The following is a 25,026-nucleotide window of genomic DNA, read 5'->3' on the forward strand; positions in this document are numbered from 1 at the left end:
TTTCACAGAAAAATAAACACTATCTTCGCCTAACCAACCAGGACTATGGTTGCTCCAACAACAGCAAATGGTGGTTAGGCCTTGGCTCCATTTCACAAGGCATCGAGCCAGGCTTCACTCAGCCTCTGCAGACCCCAAGGTAAAGAGGGCCGGGTCTGGGGACGTTGGTTTGGATCCTCTCCTTGCACTTCAGCTATCCCACTGCTGCTTTTCAGCACTCACTCTATAGCGAGCGCCTGCCGGAGACGTGGTCTTTCATCCCAGGCCAGGCGGCTAGAAGGAAAATCAATAGGGCCGGCCCGTAACCATCTCCCCATAAGAAAGCTATTAGCACAAACCAAACCATGCAGCCCGATTCATGCACATGCAGAAAAAAAATAGGGTAATTTCTTTTCAACTGCAGGGGTGAAAATGACAGACTTTTGTAAAAGAAAGAGAGTTATGAGATGTATTTTTACATAAAAAATGTTTTATGGTTATAAATAAATTACTTAATTGCTAAAATTCTGATACTTTGAATAATTAATATGTGGACACAAATATAGGTAAGCTCGACTTGTTTAAAAGTGTTATCTCTGCAACTATATGGAGATGCTTTTGACATAGAAATTACACATTTCACCGTATGCTATTAGTTTAGAAATTTAAGTGATACTATTATATTGTATTTCTGTATTGCTAAGAAATAAAACAAAAGAGAAAACAAACAGTATCAGAAATGCATGCACCAGCACACACAAAACCTGTCTTGGCACAATTTTAAAGAGAAGCAGGCCTCTAACAACTTTTTGGCATGTGATCAGAGTCAGTAAACAGGTCCTTTTATTGGACTACCGGCCGAGCGTAGCTTGAGCAATCACTGAAGAGATGAAAGTTTTGAGTAATACTTAATATTCAAGAGTTTATATTGTAACCGTCCTTGATGAGGCCCCACGCATACTTCAAAACAGAAGAACAAACTAACATTTTTGTACTACTATTTGAAACTTTTATCACACAAAATTCCCTCAGCATCTCTTTCCTCAAAAGACTGTTCTCCCTCTACAAACCTCAGTCCTATAAATCCTATTAAACACCACACACTCTCAGACACTCCCATACATCAAATAGGCAGTGCTGTCAAGAAGGAAATGTCACGGGTTGCGTCTAGTCCATGCTTCAGATGGTGTATGATAAAAACAGACAATATTTAATTCCATCTCAGAAGCTGGCATTGATATACAGCTTTTTGAGTCCCGAGTGGCAGGTTGTTTGCAAGCAAAAGCAATGCAGATCTGCTTAATTGAACGTCCAACAATGCACGAGACAGGACTTTTGATACCATATGCAGCGCAAACATTGATACCGCAAATTGCAAGGTTACAGATGTCATAAACAAAATCATAAAGTGAAATGCCTACACAGCCTTGTTGTCTCTCTTATCTTGTGCCAGCGCCTCCCAGAGACTTTCAACAACAATCCACTTTGTGACGACTGCTCATGGACACACACACAGATGTAAACAATTACACAACCAAAGAAAAACCGACACACAATTGGAAATGGGCTTGAATTAATGAGACCAAAGCCTCAGTGTTTGTATTAATTGAGTCCTGCTGTTACTAACTGGTCGGTGACCTCAAATGTGTTTCTGGAAGAGCACGTCTAATACCTGCCACTGTGTGGCCGCTCCAAAGAAAATAGAGGCCAGATAAACAACAGAGATCGCTACACGGATTGCGTCGCTCAACAGAACTTTCAGGGCAGAATTTTCCGGTGTCAATGTAAAATGTCTGCTATATTTCTGCTAATGATGTCTCAGGGAAAGAAAGAGTCATGACAGGAAACTAGATATAGCTGATGAACATTCCATCTAAAAAGTTTTACAATGACTTGAATTCAATTTTTATTTATTTATTTATTCATTGTTTGTTTGTTTGTGGTACAAAGAGTAAAACAAGTCTAGTGTATTTGATTTTAAACATGTATTAAACATGTACATATTTAAGTTGTTAGAGTTTTTTATTATTATTTATTATCACTTTTTATTTACTTTAATGATTACACCCCTTGGCATTTTGAGAAAAATAAAATAAAAACTTTAGCATTTTTCAAAAAGCACATTCCTAAGAACAATTACATTTGATGATTCACTGCTTTTTTAACAAAATTCTGACTTTTAGATAAAGAAAAAAGAAACTGTTCATAGCACACTTTCAAGAACATTTAAAAGAGCCCCATTCTTCTCCTGTAGTGGGACTCTTTTACAACTTGTTGAAAATACTCTACGAAAGAATCCAAAAATAAGCTATGAATGCCTCTCTTTAATCTGAATTTTCTACTCGCATAAGGCTTTACAACACTGCCAGATCTAAAAATAAACGGGCAGAACACCCCTTGGCATTTTGAGAAAAATAAAATAAAAAAGCAAATTCCTAAGAACAATTACATTTGATGATTCACTGCTTTTTTAACAAAATTCTGACTTTTAGATAAAGAAAAAAGAAACTGTTCATAGCACACTTTCAAGAACATTTAAAAGAGCCCCATTCTTCTCCTGTAGTGGGACTCTTTTACAACTTGTTGAAAATACTCTACGAAAGAATCCAAAAATAAGCTATGAATGCCTCTCTTTAATCTGAATTTTCTACTCGCATAAGGCTTTACAACACTGCCAGATCTAAAAATAAACGGGCAGAGCCTTTTATATTTTTTATTTTTAAAAAACAAAACAAAACCTCAGTTACAAAACATGGGCAAGGCAGCGAAGTGCAGGGCAGATCTGGGCACAGCGTAATGTGCTTGTGTGTCTGCAGTAAAGGGCAGGCGTTATCGACAGCATCCATCATAGACAATAACCCATCTGGGTGTAGAAGCCAGGACAGCCTAGAGGGATGGGTGAATGAAAGCAGAAACACGGGCGGATTTGGTCTCCCGCACCACAGCTGGTGGAAATGGAGGTCCTGCCAAAACAAACTGCATCAAAACAACACAGTTGTCCTGCTGTACACAGGAAAAACTTGACAAACTGGCGTTTCCCTAAAGCATATTCTGTGCATCTTAAAGATTTCAGCAGACTTCTGCCTATCTAAAGCAAAAAAAGATTTCTCTTTATCATAGGTTTTTTTTTTTTGTGCATTTTTTTGCAGCATGATGAAGCTACAAAAAGCATGTCATTTATGGTAGCTATTTGATCTGTGACGACATGCTCACGAGCGAGATTTTTCCATGGCCAGACGGTGGAACCACACAATCCCACATGACTTGGCTACAGACATTACACCCACATTAATCACCGCATTTCCTGACAATGCAATCAGGTTAGTAAGACATGTTCCCTGTCTCAGTTTTTTTCCTGCTTGCCTGACAGGTGCAGCTTGGGAAAACTGACACACCGCAGTGTTTGTGCAGTACATCAAAGCCACAAGTGTGTTTGTGTGTGTGTGTGTGTGTGTGTGTGTCCGCTTAAGCATGCGTGAGTGTGCGCACGCCAGGCATTTACTTACGCCCTGCACTGCTGTTGAAGTTTCCCTGGGAAAGTTACTAATGTGATTTAAATGAGCATGTATGGCACAAACAGCATTTAGGATCAGAGCGCTGTAATAATACCATTCAGAAGCAGAGCAAAGGGTCAGAAAATACACCCCAAACCACACAATTTTTACTTAAATCAGTGCACCAGCACTGCTCCAGGATTTCACAAGGCAGAAAAGAAACACAACTCATTTTAGAAGCACTTTCACTCACTTTACAGTAACTGGCAGTTAGGGAGTATAAACAAGCTCACTGTGTCCTTTCCTTGACCTGGCAGGACCTGTAAGTGTTTTCACGTCTTGAAAAAGCACAAAATACAAGGTCTCACAACGCTGCAGGTGTGCAATCAAAGGTCTATCCCACTCTTGTGTCTACTACTCAATACTACAATCAACATTGTTATCTTAGTGTGTTTAATCTGTGCGATTAAGACACTTCCTCTTGCATCACCTTGATATCCTGCTTGAAAAATCCAGTTTGGTAGCTGTGTTTTGGAACACGTTACCTGATTTTACCTTAAAGCTGGTTATTAGTTGGCCTAAGATGGTCTTTAGCTGGTCTAAGCTGCATATTAGCTGGTCTAAAATGGCCATTAACTGGTCTAAAAAGGTCATTAGCTGGTCTTAACTTGTCTAAGCAGCATAAAAACTGGTCTAGATTGGCATTTTTCTAATCTTAACTGGTTGTCATCCATGGTAGCTAGTCTAAGCCGGTCCAAGTTGGTCATTAGCAACTGATTTTACCTTAAAGCTGGTCATTAGCTGGTCTAAGATAATCTTTAGCTAGCCTAAGCTGGTCATTAGATAGTCTAAGATGGTATTACCTGGGTCAAAGATGTTTGTTAGCTGGTCTTAGATGGACTAAGCTGCATAAAGTGACGTGACATGTAGCCAAGTATGGTGTCCCATACATGGAATTTGTGCTCTGCATTTAACCCTTCCAAGTGCACACACACAGCAGTGAGTACTAGTAGTGAACACACACACACCCCGTGAACACACCAGAGCAGTGAGCATTCTTTCTTTTTTTTTTTCTTTTTTTCCTTTGGTGCCTGGGTAGGGTTACAAGTCATTAAAGGGGTCATATGATGTTGCTAAAAATAACAATATTTTGTGTATTTGGTGTAATGAAATGTGTTTATGGTGTTATGCAAATCTTCCCACATCGTGACGTAGACATGTGGGGGCGTGTTAGAACAAGCCGTTTTAAATCGCATCATATGACCCCTTTAACTGGTCTAAGATAGTAATTAGATAGTCTAAGCTGGTCGAGATGGTAATCAGCCAGTTAAGGTCACTGGCTGATCTAAACTGGTTTAAGCTGCTCATTAGCTCGTCTACAATGGCCATTAGCTTCTCATTAGCTGATCTTACTGTAGCTGATCTAGGCTGCCTATTAAATTATCTAATATGGTCACTAGCTGATATAAACTGTTAACTGGACTAAGATAAACATTAGCTAGTCTAAGCTGTTCCAAGAAGGTATAAACTGCACATGTACTGGTCTTAGATGGGCAATGGGTACTCTAAACTGGTCAATAACTGGTCTAAGACAGTCATTAGCTATTCTAATCTGGTCCAAGATGGTCATCAGCTGGTTAAGATAGTAAATGGTTTTCTAAACTCTCTAAAATGTGTTTGTTAATTGTTCCAAGCTGTCATTAGCTGGCTGACCAGCTACTAAGTTCCAAAATCCAGCTTGACCACTTTAAACTGGTATAATCAGCTGGTAGTAGCTCTGCTGCTGGTTAAACACAGATTACCTAATGACAACCTCGGACTACTGAAGTTAATGTCCAGTTTAGATCAACTGAGAACCATGGTATATTTTCCAAAACACAGATACCAGGTTAAGCTGGATATTCAAGCAGGGAAGAACCCAATGAGTCACATGCTGCTGCTAATGCTAACTTCTCAGCTGGGCTAAAAGACAGCTGCCAATCTTTAATGAGCAGACAGAGTGGCCTGCGAATGGCGCATCTGTTGTGGTTTTGGCATGCATGGCTGAAATTGCTACAAAGAAAACTCCCATCCTTTTTAAAAACCATAAAAAGACCGCACTCTGCGCTGGAGAGAAAACAAGAAAAATGAAGGAAAACAAAAAACTGCTGGCTAAACATATTGTTATTGAATAGAAATGTCCATTTTCTGAGAAGTGTTGAAAAGGCACCACAGAACTGATGTTCTGTGTCCGATAGACTCATCACTATTATTAGTCGAGCATGGTTACAAGGCCGCACAGATTTCTAGGATGGAGATGAGTCAGCCGAGATATTGAAAATGGTGCAATATCTTGTCATCTGGGCCCTGTGAGTCACATGTGAATTATGTATGTGCAGTTGAAAACAGCAAGAACATGACTACTCCATTGATTGTGATCCATGGGTCATGCCTACAGCACACTAATGCTATCGATTACGCATTATCAACTCAAGCACAGGACCAGAAATAATCAGAGCGTACATATCCAGGTTCGCTCTTTCAAGGCATATTATTTTCTTTCTTCCATAAAATCATATGTCACGAAAAGGAACAAAATTCAAGCCTTTATTTGCATAAAATATTTCCTCTCCACCATACAGTATGTCTCAAATGTCATACTTGCACACATTGCTGTCTAGCACCAAATTGTGTTTAAATGACAGTGACATCCAGTTTTATTGGTTCTCATGCCCCTTGCAACTGGCTGTGATGTGATGCAATTGAATGAATTGAATGTAAACATGAATGAAATTTACTAAGGTTCACTTTCATAATCTGGAAAACAGCAGTTTGAACATTCTGATAAACATTTACTTTTAGGTTTGATCAAAGTTATTTTAATATTATGTAAATGCAATTATAGTTTTTATTAATATTTTAATTATTTTGTATATATTTTAAGGTTTAATTTTAATTGTATTTATTTATTTATTAAATATTACTATTTAGGTTTTAGTTTTTATTTATTTTCAGTTACTTTCAGGCACTCAACGTTTTACTTTATTTTATATCAGATTTAATTAAATTAACAAAAATATTTTTAACAGTTTTAGTTTTAGTTAATGATAATATTCTTGGTTTAGAGATGTAAATGATTAAGGAATTTTCATTTTTTGAAAGCAGAAAGCAGACAATAAAATTAAGAAACTGAGAATGGGATCAGGGCATGGCTTAGGCTGAATTCAAACCTGTACCCTTGTGACAACTGCTCTAATGTGTCACAAGCACATGTACTCCCCACAATGCCACGGCTTTGACCTTCTCTCTTATTCCAAACCATGTTTTGTCCTTCTTTCTTTATTGTTTTCTTCCCCCTCTTTCCCTCATTGCTTTGCGGTGGAGTGCACTAGCACAGGCGATTCCAAAATTGTGTAAAACCATTTCTGTTAGACATCAAAACAAACCAGAGTAAATGAGCTAATAGTGTCTGCCAACAGAAATATGAGAAAATACAAGAACATAGGAGTGTGCTCATTCCCTCAGTGATGTAGTACAGCAGATCCAAAGAAGTGTGCCTTGCTTTGAGCCCTGTAAGGCTGGCTGCAGTCCCTGCATGCTATGTTAGCGAACAACGGTCCTGTAGCAATCCTATTCCTTCCCTCACCATCCCTCTACTCTGCTATAAAGAGATAACACACCACAATCCTGGCAAAACCGCTAATGGTGCTGTAAAACTTTCTCTGCCGACTGGCACCGACTCTCCGGTTCTGCAGGACGCATGGAGAATTCCCCTATAATGATAATGCCGGTTTAAGAGTGAATACCACTGCAAACAATGGGATACATTCAGCATGGGCAGATACCACACAGATGCTGGTCCAGATTAAACACAGCCTCAACACACGGTGTGGGCGAGGACCTGCACTTTGTCGAAATCTTTATGTGTGCGTGCGTGTCTTTGTATTTTACAGCTCTGTAAAGCAGATTCACATCAATGGATGAGAGAAAGAGGCTATAAAAGAAGAGCTGGGAGACAGACATGACTGAAGGATGTCCAGCATTTTTACCAGCCCCAAATGCCCCAACTGTGTGGATTATTTCTAAATACCACAATACATATGCATCAAATTGGGGAAGAAAAAAAAAAACATCTGTCCTATTTGGAGGTAAATAGCTAAAGCAGCTCTGCTGAAAACACCAGTTTTGCTTTTCTGGTGACCAAAGAAATCTTGCTGGTGAAAGGATTAGTTCGCTGAAAAAATTAAAATTGTGACACCATTGACTTACCCTCATTTCATTTCAAATCCGTATTATGATTTATTCCTTAAATGGAATACAAAAAAAATATCTTTGAAGAATAGCCACGCCACGTTTTTTAAAAAATGAAAGTGAATGAAAACTGGGGATTTCAGGCTTCAAAAAGAAGGCAAAAACACCATAAAAACATCATAAAAGTGGCCCATACAACTTGTGCTCTATACATTCAAGAATGCTGATGTCATATAACTTTATGTGAGGAACAATTCAAAATTTAAGTTGATATTCACTAATTATCACTAATTATTCACTAATTATCTTCTAATTCATGAAAATATTAACAAGATCTTTGTGAACAAAATATTTACAAAATGTGCATGAATCATTCAGTTTATTCAGGCTCAAGATAAATGTTTGTTCACAAATCAGGCATGGCTACTTATGAAAAAGCAAGGAGAGTTATCAAGATTTTTAGTGAACAGCTTAAATTTCGGTTTGTTCCTCACAAAGCGCTTCAGAAGAAATGTCATATGGTGCAATTTTGTTGTACCTGCTGTACTTCTTCTATGCTTTTTTGTCATTTCAAATTCGTTATAAAGAGCATCCAAAACTCAAAATATTGGTGAAAATCAATTCTGGCTTTAGCAGGGCACTCCTTCCTCTATTATCAGATCTGTGCTCTCCATATATCTCAGGGTTATGGGTCACAGCAGACAGGCCCTGCAGAATTCAGTACACCAATCACTTTAATCAAACGCAATTCCTTTGTCATGCTGTGGCAATTTAAACTATAAGCTTTCATTGAGGATTCAGCACCCAGAGTCATCTTGCCTTGACCTGACACAGATAAATAATCTCCCTGGTGTTTGGTTTCACAATGTGCGTGGCATGGTGGCCCAGAGTGCATTATCAACATCTAGAAATAGAAGCATAATTCTCTTTTTCCATGCAGGTGATGATTCAACCAACCACTGCTTGATGTTTTATTCATCAGCCCTCCACAGTTGCCTGAAGATAGAAACGCTGTCAGGATTGTGAAGGGTCAAACTGTGAGGCATTGTGTGGAATTACACAAAACATGAATGCTACTCCGTCACCATGTGCAGACCATATACAGGTTTTTAATTAAATGACAGCCTTGCACATGACCATATTATGTTTTTGATTTTATGATAAACTGTGTTGACCTAACTGTCAGATAGGGCTGGTTCTTCTCAACATAGGACAAAATGTTCCTTTCAACTTCCCTACAACAAAAGCTGAAACAGGTACATTCAGTGCATGAGTTCTGCACTGTCAACATAGTTGAATCTCAAACCACAGATGGTTTTCTTAAGGTTGGAAAGTTTAAAACGCACTCCGCACAATATATCTTTTTGTCTTGTAACTCTGCTATTCTTTAAATAATTCAAATCATTGAGAATTACCCAATGGCGTTTACAAAGGGTACTGTATACTACTGTAATTCTTCATCCATTACTCCCACAGACCACCTATGTGAGAGCAGACCCCAGAGCGGTGAGTGTACGTTAACAGCGAGGACCACCATTTCAGTCCATTGCGGCTGACATTTCCTTTCTCTGACCACAAGAATGCCCAGCATCTGAAAAACAGAGCGCATAAAGGCTGCGGCCAAGCACTCGTATTCACCAGCTCTTACTGTTTCAAGCTGTTTCAACTTCAATTCACACTCACCATGTCAAAATCGTGTTTCACAGAACATTCCATTTCGTTATTCTGTTTCCATCAAATGTGCGATGTGAAATCTGGTGTGGATACTAAAGAACAAGCTGTCTTTGGCAGTTTGCACACTTGGTTTGTGGTTTGCTGGTGCGCACCAGAGTTTGAAAAACTGTTTTCACACCGACTGAACAAAACGAACCGCTCTCGTGTGAAAGCACTCTTTATCTGTCTCTGAATGCAGTGCTCAGCCTGCATTATAAAAACCTGCTCCACCACCACCAAAGCCAACATGACTCAACGCATAAAGCCGCTAGTCATTTTTACAGTCAAGTTTAATAGAAATGGGTAGTAGCAGCGGTTAAGAGTGGGCAACAGATCCAACAGGCTCTTCTAATGGACCATCTGGTTCTACTGAGCATCCAAAGGCACCCGGAAAAAGATCGGAAGCGCTAATGTTTGTGTACTTGGTCACGGTCTTCACTCCGGACACCTGCCAAACACCGCCCGGAAAAACAGCAAACAGCGTGATTCATCTGATCTGGGGTCAGCTTCCTCTTCGCTCAACAAAACTAATGGCTTCTTTTGCCGGGTGCTTGTTTGGACACCTGGGGGAAATCACGAGCTGCCAAACACCGCCCGGAAAAACAGCAAACAGCGTGATTCATCTGACCTGGGGTCAGCTTCCTCTTCGCTCAACAAAACTAATGGCTTCTTTTGCCGGGTGCTTGTTTCTGTTGTTTTGGATAAACACCCTGCCATAAATAGGTCATTTGTGCCAGATTTAATCAACAGGACAACATTTCGTGAGGAACTCAAATAGATCCGTCACATACAGAAATAAGACAACCAGAGCAGTGGTTCTCCAAGCCTCTCTAAAACATCTGCCACAAATTCCCAATTTGCCAGCCTTGGTTTAGCCAGGTTACACAGTACTGATCCTCTGGGTAATTACAGCAATTGTGTGGCTGCACATACAAGGCTAAATGTCTTGGCCTGCCGCATTTTTACATCAATTACTTAGGCTTTTGGGAATCATGTCTCTTCTGTGTAATTACATATTTAGGGCATTATAGTAATTTAAGACAACAATATAACGAGGGAAAAAAGAGGGTTAGTAAAGAAAACGACCCTGCTGTGTCTGAATATGCTAGAATTAACTAAATTTATACGGAGGCCTTTCAAAGTTATGGTATTACAGTGAAGAATTAGACTTGTTACGCTAGATGCTGTTATTAGTTGCTCTATGAAATAATTTGCTTACAATGAAAATTAGTTGTTGTGTTATAATGAAAATAGTTTGCATTGATTTGACCTCTATATATCACTACTGAATGATGATGTACTGAATCTGTAAATAATGGTAATTGATCATGTTTTGTGTGCTAATAAAGCTAATGCAAAAATAATAACAGTAATTTGAATCAATAATGTAAAAAACAAATGGAAACACTGTTCATAAAGGAATACTTGAGAAAAAAAAATCATCATTTAGTAACTTCCATATGTAGAATATGTAGTAGCGCAAATTATAACATAAATTGCAGTCTGTACTTCATTAAAATTCTAATTAGTTATATAGACTATTATTATGATATTTTTATGTTTTTTTTTTCTTGTGTTGTTTTTGTAGCTTGACAGTGTACGCCCCAGCTGACATTTCACTGCATGAAAAACATCAGCAGGGAGATACAGTAATTTGAATGAATAATGTAAAAAACAAATGGAAACACTGTTCATAAAGGAATACTTGAGAAAAAAAAAATCATCATTTAGTAACTTCCATATGTAGAATATGTAGTAGCGCAAATTATAACATAAATTGCAGTCTGTACTTCATTAAAATTCTAATTAGTTATATAGACTATTATTATGATATTTTTATGTTTTTTTTTTCTTGTGTTGTTTTTGTAGCTTGACAGTGTACGCCCCAGCTGACATTTCACTGCATGAAAAACATCAGCAGGGAGATTTTGCTAAACCTCTGCTTTTGTGCTCTACATAAGAAAGAGAATCAAACCGGTTTGGATCAACATGAGGATGAGAAGGAGACAAGAGCAGGATGGACCCGAATGAAAGCTATTTTTGCCACAGAAGCAATCTTGTTGGAACCTGTAGCTTGATCTTTGTGAAGGATGGGTTGTGAAGAACTGGCTCGCAAGTTTTAAAAGACTGCCTGTCAAAAGATGGAGGAATAGTGAGAGACTTGCACTTCCACCTTGCATGCGAAGACACATACGTTCACTCATAAACACAGAGAAATGTCAATACCCAGAGGCAAACAACTCCCAAAACTGAACTGAGAGATTAAGTTATGCAATATTACACAGAAAGGCTGCTTGACAGAATATATACACTTGATCATCCACAACATTAAAATCACCTGTCTGGTATCATGTAAGTCCACCTCACGCTACCATATCTCTGATATGTCAAGACCTCTGAAGTTGTTCTGTGGTAACTGGCACCAAGACATTAGCAGCAGATCCTTTAAGTCCTGCAAGTTGCAATGTGGGGCCTCCATGGATCAAATTAATCGGTCCAGCACATCCCATATAGATGCTCAATTGGATTGAGATTTGGGAATTTGCAGGCCAAGGCAACACCTTGAACCCTTTGTTATGTTCCTCAATCTATTACGTGTCAAAGTAACATCCACAGGAATGCCAGGCCCCTAGGTTTCCCAGCAGTACATTGCCCAGATTATACCACTGCCTCCACCATCCTGCCTTCTTCCCATAGAGCATCTTGCTGCCATCTCTTCCCCAGGTAAACAATGCACACACACTCAGCCACCTGATCTAAAATAATCAGACAGACAGACAGACAGACAGACAGATAGATAGATAGATAGATAGATAGATAGATAGATAGATATAGACTTAAATTGACAGTCTACCGTCAAACTTACTAGACCTGACAAGTTGGCACCATCTTAAAGTATAAAGAGCGTGAGAGAGTTTCAGTGTGTGCCTGCAGCACTTTCTTTCCACTCGCTTTCTGTCAGCATAGGTGTATGCTCGTATGTTCAGAGAAAACACATAGAATTATCAGTTTAACTTAGAATCACCCTTGCCTTCATTCATAAAACTGTCCATCAAGAGCGCAAACCTCAAATGAGCACACCGAAAAACCCTCGAAAACCAACTTAAGCAGAAATCACGCAAGCCTGTCGGGAATAAATAACACAAAAAGTGACACAATATATGCCACAGGAAAATAAAAAGTGTCAGTTACAAGCCCATAAAGGGTAGATCACCATCTCAATGAAGACAAGGCTTCTAGTGTTAACTATGCAAGACATTACTTTCTGTTCTACAATATAGTGAAGGCAGACAGACTCTCAAATTACTAAATTACTACTCTCAGAGCTGACTGGGTCCAGCAGAGAAATCAGCCCCTGGGCTACATGTCTCATGCTTAGCACCTACACCCTCATTTCCGTAGTCTTCATCACTGCACTTCACGAAGCACACACTAACGGCCACTGAGGCAGAGATGGTTACACAACTTCTGTTTCTGAAAGAACGAGGTAAACAATAATGACCTTCGCCATGCTCTGAAAAAAATTAAATAAAAAATATAATACTTATATATTTATTATAGATCAAAATCCGTAAGATACAAAAGGAATGTGGGAAAAATTGGAAATTTCCTAATTTTTTATGTATTATATTAAATTATATTATATTTTATTACAGTTGATCAGTATACTTCCCCCATTCAATAACTCCTTCCTGCTTTCTCTGCCTTATCAACATAAAGCAGCACAATCTGAAAAAAAAAGAAAAGGGTGAAGGATTTTTTTATTTTTTTTTAGTCCATTACTGTCAAACATCTAAAAAGGTTGCACTGTCTTCGTTAACAGTAGGAGTGAGCAATGATGGTTGCAAAATGATGTGTGAGTGCTTTGAATGGGGTGAGAACAGTCATTAAATCAAATGGACTGATTAATGCTCTATTGGAGAGAGAATCCATTCTGTATCCCGACAGGACCAAATGTGCGTGTGGTCACACTTTAAGGTCCAGTGCTAAATCCATTTGATATAGCTCCCTCTGCTGGTCATAGTGCAGAGAGATGAAATCTGCTAATACAGCATCCACACACACTCACACACACAAAATATTTAAGTAACAATTTACAATAAGGTTGTATGTGTCAGCATTAGATAAAGCAGTCAATTAGGCAGTCATGCTAAACTAACAGCATTAACAGGCAGAGAGTGTTTCTGATTGGCTCTCTTTTTTGCAGCTTGGGATTTCTCAGGACATCTTTTTCAGTGATATATGTCAGGCTGAAGGGCCATTTTATGTGTGCAATATAAAAATCAATTGCAGCACCTTTATTCACGCCCAAATTGCCCTAAAAATTAATGAACAATTGCACCTCTTCAGCGTTCACCCAGAAATCCTCCTACTTGAAGTCTAACAAAACATAAAATAGAATAAATATGTCATCAAGTATCACGGCTACTTCTCAAGCAAGAAATCATAAAGCATACAAAAGCAGCAGGCCCGCTGGGCTCCAACAAACACAGATTCGCTCATGCAGACCCAAAACTATCCGTCCAGATATTAACATTCACCACACTATGTTTAATCGCTCCCTCTCTCTGCCTGATATGGTAATAATACACCATCTCCTCTCTCAGCCTACCCCCCTTCAATTAATTCAAATACAATTAACTCTCCCACTAGCTTAACGAATGACTAATTCAATTTAGACAAAACAAATAAGCATTGGATGGCACCCTTATCATCGCTTCCATGACATTCTTTTTTCTCATGAATGAGCATCTAGCTCTGAAAATCTGTGGAGGCTGAGGTTTACTGATGTCCCGTTATCTCGTTAAATCAAATCAGTGTGACATCTAATGTAAACCCAAGCCGATAAGAATCAACACGCGGGAACATCGTCAACGTGCGCACATATGAATGCGACCACACCGAAAACCTCTCACGCTCCTCCAGGGCAAACAAGTCACGGCATTTGACAGCAAGGGTTTCTGTAGTATGAGTCACTGACAGCGTAAAGCCTCGCAAAACCGCCAGTCTGCTTTATTAGATACCTGCAGTTATCATCGTAAAGTTGTTTACATGCTCCTATGTATTTCATACACACCTCGGGCTTCAAGCTTATTTACAGGCTACAATACATCTAATTGATAGGCATTTCTAGACTTTATTTAGAGAGGCTACATAGTAGATGTATGATGTCAGCTCCCACAGGTGTCCTAGCAGAGTAACCACAGGTGTACTTGATCATGTAATGCTATTTGTTTTTTACAACTGCAGTGTGTCGATTTTCAAACTTTTTTTCCCCATTATTTTGGTCTTTATATGAAAAGGTTCAAATTCATTCATTTTTGTCAATTTATGAATTACTTTTTTTTTTTTTTTTACAAAAAAAAACAACAAAATAAACATTACAAATAACATAATATTTAATTAACATTATATAAAATGTATACATACCAATTTATGCTATTTTTTTGTGTTGTGGTTAACACACACACACAGATTTCAAGCAGATCAATCTCCAATTTACAAATTACTAAAATCATTTTTTCAATGTTTTTTCTTGATAAAAAAAATCAACTTACTTCAATACATTAATTAATTTGTAACTATCTGTAAGAGCCTTAAGTTAATTATATAGATGTAGATTTAATAGCTAGTAGATTTATATATGTAGATTTAATAGATGCAACAATTTATTTCCAGTTCATTTTTCAGTTAACATTCTTTATTAGTTACAGTTACTAATAAACTGTTACTACAAAGTTATTAATATACTGGCTGTTCTTTAAGTTCATGCTCACATACCACAGAGGTGCAAAAAATCTGACAAATTTGACGGGTAAAAAAAAAAACTCTTTGTTAATTGCTTTGTCAGAAATGTTTTGCCTACATCCTTTTAAATAAATGCTAATTGGTTTGGTATTATGAACGCCACGCAATTTTAAGTAAGACTTACGTTCTTTTAGGGGCCATTGCGCATTTATTGAAAACTAGATGTATATTAATTCCATTTATTTGAAATAGAAATGTCAAGTAAAGCAAAAATCAACACACGCAATGCAAGAAATATTCCTCTGAGCCACATCAGTTCATATTCAGGTAAGGGGCTGATCCCGCCTTAAGACTGAAATCCTAGAAGCTCCGCTGATTTAATTCCTACTGTACTGCAGTGATAGTGACAGATCAGCCCCTCGGCCTGGATTGAAAACTCATAATTAACATTGCCTTTGGTACGAGAAGCGGGTCAGCCTGGCCTCTAGTTTCGGGATACGACTGATTGATAGCAGCCCTGCTTGCGCTCTCCAGGCTCTGATCAGATTTACTGTGTGTAATTGAAGGTTGGACTCAAGTACTTCATCCGACCGCGACCGAGAGGGTTTCCGCCACCGGGTCTCTTCAGAGCCAAAAGCAGTGAGTGATTTGTGAGGTGAACTTCCATTGCTCTGAAAAGTGCCTTTACGGTGACTCGGCATACACGTATGAAGAAAATCCAAGAGTACAATGCTTTTACACATCGGAACAAAGTGTCATTCATACAGAAGCTCTCTTTCTTTCTGATGAGGTGAGCTCATAAATAAAAGAGGGATGAGAGCGAAGGGAGGAAAAGCGGCCTCTCCATTGAAAGGTGGCAAGGGAACGGTGTTTGCTTTCCAGCAGAAGACAAGTACATACAGGAAATGCCCCACATGCGTTTTCTTACAGCTGCTAAGCCTAGGAAAACAAAGAGAAGAAAATGCTATGAAAGAATACATGACAATCGAAAGATCGTTCCTGACACACGCCTGTACTTTAGAGACGTGACGGTTGTGAAGGAAAACATCGCAAGAAAGACAACAGACGAAGCTATGAATGGCCTCTCTTTTAGTTCTTCCTGTTGAATAAGTCAGGTCTGTCAAAGATAAGATTAATAAAACGCAGACGGGCCAGCAACTCACATTGGAGAAAGTGGCGGTGTGATTTTTCCGACAGGTTGCTCTCTGCTTTGGCTTTGCTCTGATCTTCAGAAGCCGTTGGAAGCGATTCGTTGAGGTTTGACTCAGCCGGCTGGATCCTGAATCCTCAGCGGCAATCTCCTTTTATCTAGATCTGATCTCTAGTAAAAACTCTCTGCTGCTGGTTTATATGACCTAACTGTGTAGTTTAAAAAAAAAAAAGATGGATAGTGTTATGCAACAAGTGTTGCAACAGAAGGAAAACATGGGTGGTCTGCGTTTAGGCATCAATAGCATTTTCATGAAATGAACAATGGTTTGTTAATCTCACTGATAACGTTGTGAGCTACAACCCGTGGTAGTATAATCACAGTGACTTTATGTGTAAAACACTTCAACCCTACTGTTTAAATCAAACTTCAGGCTGCATTAACTTGAGAAGAATGTAAATAAACCACATATACGATGGGACATCTGTAGTTGGAGAATAGAGAGTGAAATACTGCTAAATTTATGGGGCCTCACAAGGGGCCTCAAGTCAAAAAAGATGTTCTTTGCAATAAAAAAAAAGTTTTTTTGTGAGTCTGGTCTCTTAAAAGTAGTTGAGGTATGAGCAATTGCAATAGTGATGGTTGTGTTAGCAAACACATCTAATAAGACAGAACAAAGAGAGGTAAAGACAGAGATGGAAGTGCATTCCACATATAGTGCAGCTCTATATATCATATCAATCATCATTCAAATGACATGAGAAAGACAGATAGAGGATGATATGAGAACAAACATATACAGTGGTGTGAAAAAGTGTTGGCCCCCTTCCTGATTTCTTATTTTTTTGCATGTTTGTCACACTTTAATGTTTCAGATCATCAAACAAATTTAAATATTAGTAAAAGATAACACAAGTGAACACAACATGCAGTTTTTAAATGAAGGTTTTTATTATTAAGGGAAAACAAAATCCAAAACGACATGGCCCTGTGTGAAAAAGTGTTTGCCCCCTAAACCTAATAACTGGTTGGGCCACCCTTAGCAGCAACAACTGCAATCAAGCATTTGCGATAACTTGCATTGAGTCTGTTACAGCGCTGTGGAGGAATTTTGGTCCACTCATCTATGCAGAATTGTTGTAATTCAGCTCATATTTAAATTTGTTTGATGATCTGAAACATTAAAGTGTCACTGTAGTGTGCAACTGATCATTGCTATGGTGATAAGAGACGTAATTTGCTGTAGTTGCTCTGAGGCATTTTCCAATAGATACCTGAACACAAACATAAGGCTTAAAGGGAAAGTTCAGGTAAAATTCTATCATTATTTACTCGACTGAATGGTGATCCAAATGCATAAGGGGCTGTTAACACAGAACACGTTTCTGCATTCGACTGCTGCTTTTCCTTTGTTTTTCACTTGTTTGATTGCTGAACTTGTGTCTTGCATCATTGTTCTTTGTTTTAAAAATGCTGTGCACAAGTTAAAAGCAGTTCAACAACAACAACAACAACAAAAACATATCAGACAGTTTTATTGTCTCACAGTTTTAATCTCAAAAACAGGTTCTGTGTGAATGGCTCTCCAGACTTCCTTTATTTTGACAAACACAAAAGATGAATGTGTGAAGAATATGCCGGCTATTCTTTAAAATATAATGAGAATGAATGAGGACTGGGGCGGTCTAGCTCCAAAATGACAAAACAGCACAACAAAAGTTTTATAAATATAGTTCATATGACTTCTGCACTATATTTTGTGAAGTTTTGTGAAGCCATATGACAGAATCTCATGCCATTTATACTAAACAAATCATTCTTTTAAATCATATGTTTTCAATTAATCTTTTGATCCAGACCGCAAAACTGGTCTGAATGATTTGTTCTATTTTATAAATGAAGACATCGAATTGGAATATAGAGATCAAGTCATATGCACAGAAACTTAATAATACTTTTATGATGCTTTTATGTCCTTTTTTGAAGCTTTAAAGTTCATTTCCCATTCATTGTAAATGCTGCAGACAGGACATTCTGCCTAATATCTCCTTTAGTGTTCCTCAGAAGAAAGCTGCACAGGTTTGGAATGACATGAGGTTAAGCAAATAAAGACTTTGAAGCACATTTAAGCAGTCTTAAAAAACACACACACACACACACACACACACACACACACACTATATTCATGCAATCAGTTCCCGTGAACTATTCCCAGTGTGGAGACAGGTCTCATGATAAGCACCTGGCTGGCAGAATGCGTGACCTTTTATTCTTAACGGAGTGGTTTGGTTGTGGTGCCGCCACTCTTCAGAACTCCAGCCTCCACTTCTTAATAGCATGCTCAATTGACCTTCAGATAATCAAGGGAGTCATCCGAGCTTCCAGCAGCACAGCTTCACTGCACTCATTACACAAACCAAAGGGCTCCTGCTTTTAACTGTCATTTCTTCTGGCAAAAAGTGTGCAACACTCAACTTCCGTATGACCGACACGTTTGTGTGTTCATTCCGGTTGTGATGGAAATCTACAGAGAGGAAGGAACGCTAGACATTGACAGAAAGGTGGAGAGAGGCCAATATGCACCGCTTGAACTCAGACAGACCTGTAACACCATGTATGACCAATAGATGGTAGTGTTAAGTCTGTTCAGTCTTTTACAGGGTAACATGGTGTGGTGAATCCCTCTAGACACTTCAGATTGTGGTTTGCTGAGACACAGCCACAAAGGAAAAGCGAGTTTTATGAAGGGAATCGTCCAAACAGACATCTTTCCTGTCTATAAAATGATCAAGCTTTTTACATATTGGCTGAAGCAAACTGCTGTGCACAGACAGACAGCAGTCAGTGAGCAGACAGATAGTCTGACAGGCTCTAATGGCTTCAGAGTCAGCAGTTATTTACTCTCGCCATCAACTGACTCCCTTATTTTAGAGAGCCAAATCAATATTTCTCCTGCAAACTGGCAAAAGTAATACAGTTTCGTGTGAGGTGCAAATCATCAGCTTGTAAAAATAAACTAATTTGTCAACAATATTGTTTGTTTACGTAGAGCTATAAGAATGTATGTACACATTTTGTATGTATATATTTATTTATCTATATATCTATATCTATCTATCTATCTATCTATCTATCTATCTATCTATCTATCTATCTATCTGGCATATATTTATAGTGAACCTTTCTAATAGTGCTGGGCGGTATACCGGTTCATACCGAATACCAAAAAAGTTTATTTTTGTTATGATATGAATTTTGAAAATACCGCAATACCGGTGTATGTCGCTTAAACAAAGTTCGGAACGTGACACTGTTTGAAAGGGGTCCCTTTTCACTGTTGCACTGTGGTGAGGGAACAGCTCATGTTGATTTTATCAGACGATGTGGCGATTATAAATGAGAGTGACTCCTGGTTAACATGTATTAAAAGGGGTCGTGTTAAGTCACTATTTAGTGTGGTATTTTTTGACAATATTCACTCATCATGACAGTAAAATAGGGCATTCTAAGTCAATATACTGCAGTATTTCCTCTCTCAATCAGTAGAAAATATGGTTAACACCCGGTCATGCATGGAAAAAAAATACCGTCATGTACCGTGAAACCGGTATAATTTTGAAAAATACCGTGATATAAATTTTTGGTCATACCGCCCAGCACTACTTTCTAATCATTACATTTTTCATATATGCATCCACTGTTTCATATATGCATCAACTGCTCCCACTACAATAAACAAATAAAAAAATTAATTCTCCCCAGAGCTTAAAACATCCCTCCTTCACTCATAAGCATAAGCAGATCTGCATTTTCCACATGGGAAAATCTTCAGTCAGGAGTGACTGAGCATATTTACCTGTCAGCGTGACTCACAGGCTGCTGTAACTAAAGAAGCCAGAAACATAGTAATCTCTCTTATTTTACTGAATTTCCCCTGAGGGCTCAATAAAGTCCATCTATATGTCTATCCACATCACAGCAGCTGTATGAATCTTGACACATCTCATTCCCTCGCGATTAACGTGAGGTGGCTACAAGATGTCTGGTGTCCCCCAGGGATCTGATCACATATACACAAATAAAAGCGTCATGGTGAATAAAAAGCACTGCTGCTGACAAAGGTATTTCGACAAATCAATGCACTTTTAGTGGTTAAATCAGGAAGATGACATTAATTTTATGGATCAATCTCATGGAAACACGCCCAGGTTGCATCTCGCCCAATAATAACAATGATAATAATAATAATAATTTTGCATTGTGACATTATTTTCATAACAACTAAAATATAATTTTAAGAACCACTAATACATTTTAAAACAAATTTCTTATTTATTTATTTGGGTTGTAAAGTTACTGGGACAAGTTTTGTGGGATTCGCCCATATGTCAATTTAGTAAGAATGCTTTCACTAAGAACATAAATGTAAATTTAATTGAACAGGCCGGGTCTGACTCATGTCTCCAACAGGAGTTTTAATAGGCTGAGGGGCTGAGTGAAGGTCATAAACAGGTTGACCTTTAGTAGAGCCACACACACATACTCTAAATTATATATTAGGGGTCTAGATATTGGTTTGCACCCTCCCTTCTAATTTTATTTTACTGTCACAGTGGAGGAACAAAAGTCAATCTTTCACAGACCATCTGTCAGGATGAAATGTTTACATCATTTTGAAATCATTTCTGTCTGATAGACATGTTTTTTCAGCATTTCTTCTTTCTATGCATACAAGTCTTATTATAGAATGTGCCTTATTCACAAGTAAACACTGTTGCAAAAAAGAACAAAACAGCATAAAGCAAAGCAAAACAAAACAAAAAACACCCTCATGTCCTTTCTGAATCCCAAACACAGCTCTGCAGAGGCAGCCGTCTGAGCGCTTCTTCACTGCAGGTGTAATGAATAGGTCGAGAGAGGGAGAGTGGAGGTAATGAAGTGGCTTTGAGCGGTGCACAGAACCCGAGCTCTGCTCATCAAGCAGATCACTAGTCCTGGGCCATTACCGATACATTAGACCAAAAGTGGCAGATCGGAGATGGGGTAAAATCTCAAAGCCAAAGGATGAACAGCATCTAGTATAATACAACAGTATTTCTGATGTTTCCAGGTCCTATTTAGAAAGTGTTCAACAAGACTTTGGGTATAATCTCAGTCTGCTCCTGTCATTGAAGCATTTACATTTATTGCATTTACACAAAATCTCCCTAAAGCTCAGGAGCGTAAAAGGTACAAAGATGAACAAAATTATGTTTTTATCATTATGAATTATAATTTTTCATCCCTAAGACAAACTGTCCTGAAAACGTCAAGATACACACAATAAAAACAGTGAATATTAAAAAAAGCATTTTTAATAAAAAATTATAATAATTAAAATGATTTCAATTTTAATTATATTATTTGGATTATTTTGTGTTTTTATTTCATATTTTATTCATATTGTATTTCATATATGTTATTTTATTTAAGATTTACATTTTAACGCTTGACCTTATAATAATGATGCAGTAACTGCTAGTGCTCAATTCATGTTCACGATATATGACAGGAAGAAATATGACACGAATAGCAGAATCTTCTCAAATAATTGGTGGCTGACTTGCATTTTTAGCTTCACGCTCAATCCGTCTCAAAGCTTTTATATGTGACCCTGGACCATAAAAACCAGTCTTAAGTCGCTTGGGTATATTTTTAGCAATAGCCAAAAAAAACATTGTAGTGGTCAAAATGATCGATTTTTGTTTTATGCCAAAAATCATTAGGATATTAAGTAAAGATCATGTTCCATGAAGATATCTTGTAAATTTCCTACCGTAAATATATCAAAACTTAATATTTGATTAGTAATATGCATTTCTAAGACCTTCATTTGGACAACTTTAAAAGCGATTTTCTCAGTGTTTAGATTTTTTTGCACCCTCAGATTCCAGATATTCAAATAGTTGTATCTCAGCCAAATAATGTCCTATCCTAGCAAACCATACATCAATGGAAAGCTTATTTATTCAGCTTTCAGATGATGTATAAATGAACCCTTATGACTGGTTTTATGGTCCAGGGTCACATATTTGTTTAGCTTATGTCTGGTGCCGAGGTCTCACTTTTGGTGGAGCTTCCTCCATGTCAGTTTGATTGGCACCCTGCACTTAAGCTGTCAGTATTATATGATAGTACAGCATTGAATTAGATGCTAGAATCTGCAACGAAACTGTAATTTGATAAGTGTTGGTGAAGGAAAATAAAACGCCCTTCTTTCTCGAAACTCAATTTGCTTTGCATGAAAACCTCAAGCAGTGCTGGGAGATTTGCTCTGGTGTGTCGAGCCGGGTCATTATTTGGGAGCGGAGGTGCGGAAAGGCCTGTACTGGTTTGGCTGAGGTTGGTGGGCACCCCGCAGACATCGCCGTCCAAATGGCAGAGCCCACACCACTTCATTCCACTCCACTTTACTCTACCAACCGGCATGTGAGGTTTCCTGTCACCCACTAGCCACTTTGAAAACGCATTTGTAGAATTCAAGCGCTGTATTTCCGGTGATTCTAAAAATTCACCCATTTTGTTTGCATTATGGGGTGGATCCCACAGTGTGCATGGCTCTCAGGCTTAAACTGACGACGCAATGTCGGTACTCCCACTGCAGCGGAGCCGGTACATGGTGTGGGAGCGACAGACCGCTGCCCGGTGTGGTGCCTCACACTTCAGCTGCTGCAATCTGGGATATATGGCATAATTCTACCAGGAAAAGGACCTGATAGAGAGCTGAAAACGGGCATGAGTCCATCTGGTGAGGATGTCCTTCCTAACACAAAGTTACACAGTTTGCTAAGCCATTCATTAAAATGTCACTGTAGGTTAGAAACATGCTAACATGCAAACAGTGAGGAAATCTCACAAGTAGTCTTGGACTCAACCTGCAGTTCGACAGTTCAAACGTGATTCGCTGGCTCCTAGAAAACTTCCAGCAGTGTGGATATGCAAATTTTATCAGTCCACCTGGAAACAAATGCATATTTATAAGGTGTCAGGCTGACACAAGGATAAGCAGGTGGGCTCTAAACTGCAAAATGTACCAGACTTTATGCTCATTGTCAAAAGTCTGGTTATGTGAGAATTATTATCTCTGATATAATCAAATATGAAAACAAAAGGAAGATTCTGACTGGTGTAACAGATGACTATGTCTCACTTCCTGTTCAATTCTGGCTCTGGAAGGTCATTGGAGCAACCTGTTTGAAGAGCCAAGAGAACAGATGTGCTCAGTCAAAGGTGAGAGCTAACAACTCCAGAGCAGTCCGTCAAAGATGCACTGTAGAGTCCATCACAATAAATTGATCTGGCCTCTGGCCAAAAAGACAAAATCAGGGCTGAGGAACTGCATTTTGTACTGTGCCAGGAGTTTGCCTTGCCTTACACTTTCCAAACCCATCAGCTGTCCAGACAGCATACTATTAGGAATGTGTCAAGATGCAGGTAGAATTAGGATATAAAGAGTTTCTGAGATTAGACACGCCTGCATATATTTAAAGTGCCATCCACTGAAATGGACTGGTATTGCTTACAAATGCAGAACCAGAAATCCTCTACAACAAGAATCTGCATGTGCCAAAGGCCTTCAAATTTGATTATTTTCTTGCGAGAAAACCCCTTCCAAAATATAATGCAGCTACAGTATATTTCCCGATTGAGAAGTGAGATATCATAAAGACATTCAATCAAAATAACAGTGAGGTCACTTTCTGAGACAAAGAGAGATATACTACTATTCAAAAGTTTGGGGTTGGTAAGAATTTTTTATTTTATTTTATTATTTTTTTGAAAGAGTCATGCTCAGTATTTGATAAAAAAAATAAAAATACAGCAGAATTGTGAAATATTATTACAATTTAAAATACCTGTTTTCTATTTTAATATAAGTAAAGATTTGTCTTCAGTGCCAGTCTTCAGTGTCACATGATCATTCAGAAAGCATTCTAATTTGCTGATTTGGTGCTCAAGAAACATTTGTTATTTAAACAGATGTGCTGTTTTGTGTCTTTTGCACCATTAAAATGTCTGTACTATGGCTTGATATGAGATATTAATTAAAAAAGAAATAAAGTTGTAATCATGAGAAAGTCACAGCTGACCCTTTCTTCTAATCAAAGTTGGAAACAGACTTACACAGATATATCTATAAGAGAAATATCTTGAAATAAATTCATATATATTTTTGTGTATTTCTCTGCAGTTTTAAAAGAGAAATAATTTATTTCTTAATCTAAAAATAATGTAGAAATAAATTGCAATCGCTCTTGCAGCACCCTAAGGGTTGTCCAGTTTAAAAACCCTCTATTAAATTCAATGAGTGGCGCAATGTCTGAAGTTTGCGTTCAAACGTTCTCGCAGGTTTCTTTCTCTAAATCCTACGAAACATGAACATTCTAAAACAGCCATTTTCTTCACCAGCATATCAAATCATGCAACGTATCCAGCATGGCGAGAAGCCAAACACAACCTTGACCGCCTCTGTGCTTCAAAAGACTCTAAATGTTTAAATAGAAAACCGATGCAGTGTCACCGGGAGACAAGTTATCACATTTCTAAGGCCAAGACCCGACAGGGGCCTGTGTTAAATCTTAGGGAGACACCAGAAGAACTTGGGTTCAACGGGTCAGAATGAGAGCGACATTGTGTGAGCAGTGGAGGAGGACGATGAGGTACGACTGCTCG

Source organism: Sinocyclocheilus anshuiensis, unplaced genomic scaffold (assembly GCF_001515605.1).
Source record: "Sinocyclocheilus anshuiensis isolate Anshui unplaced genomic scaffold, SAMN03320099.WGS_v1.1 scaffold200, whole genome shotgun sequence".
NCBI lineage: Eukaryota > Metazoa > Chordata > Actinopteri > Cypriniformes > Cyprinidae > Sinocyclocheilus > Sinocyclocheilus anshuiensis.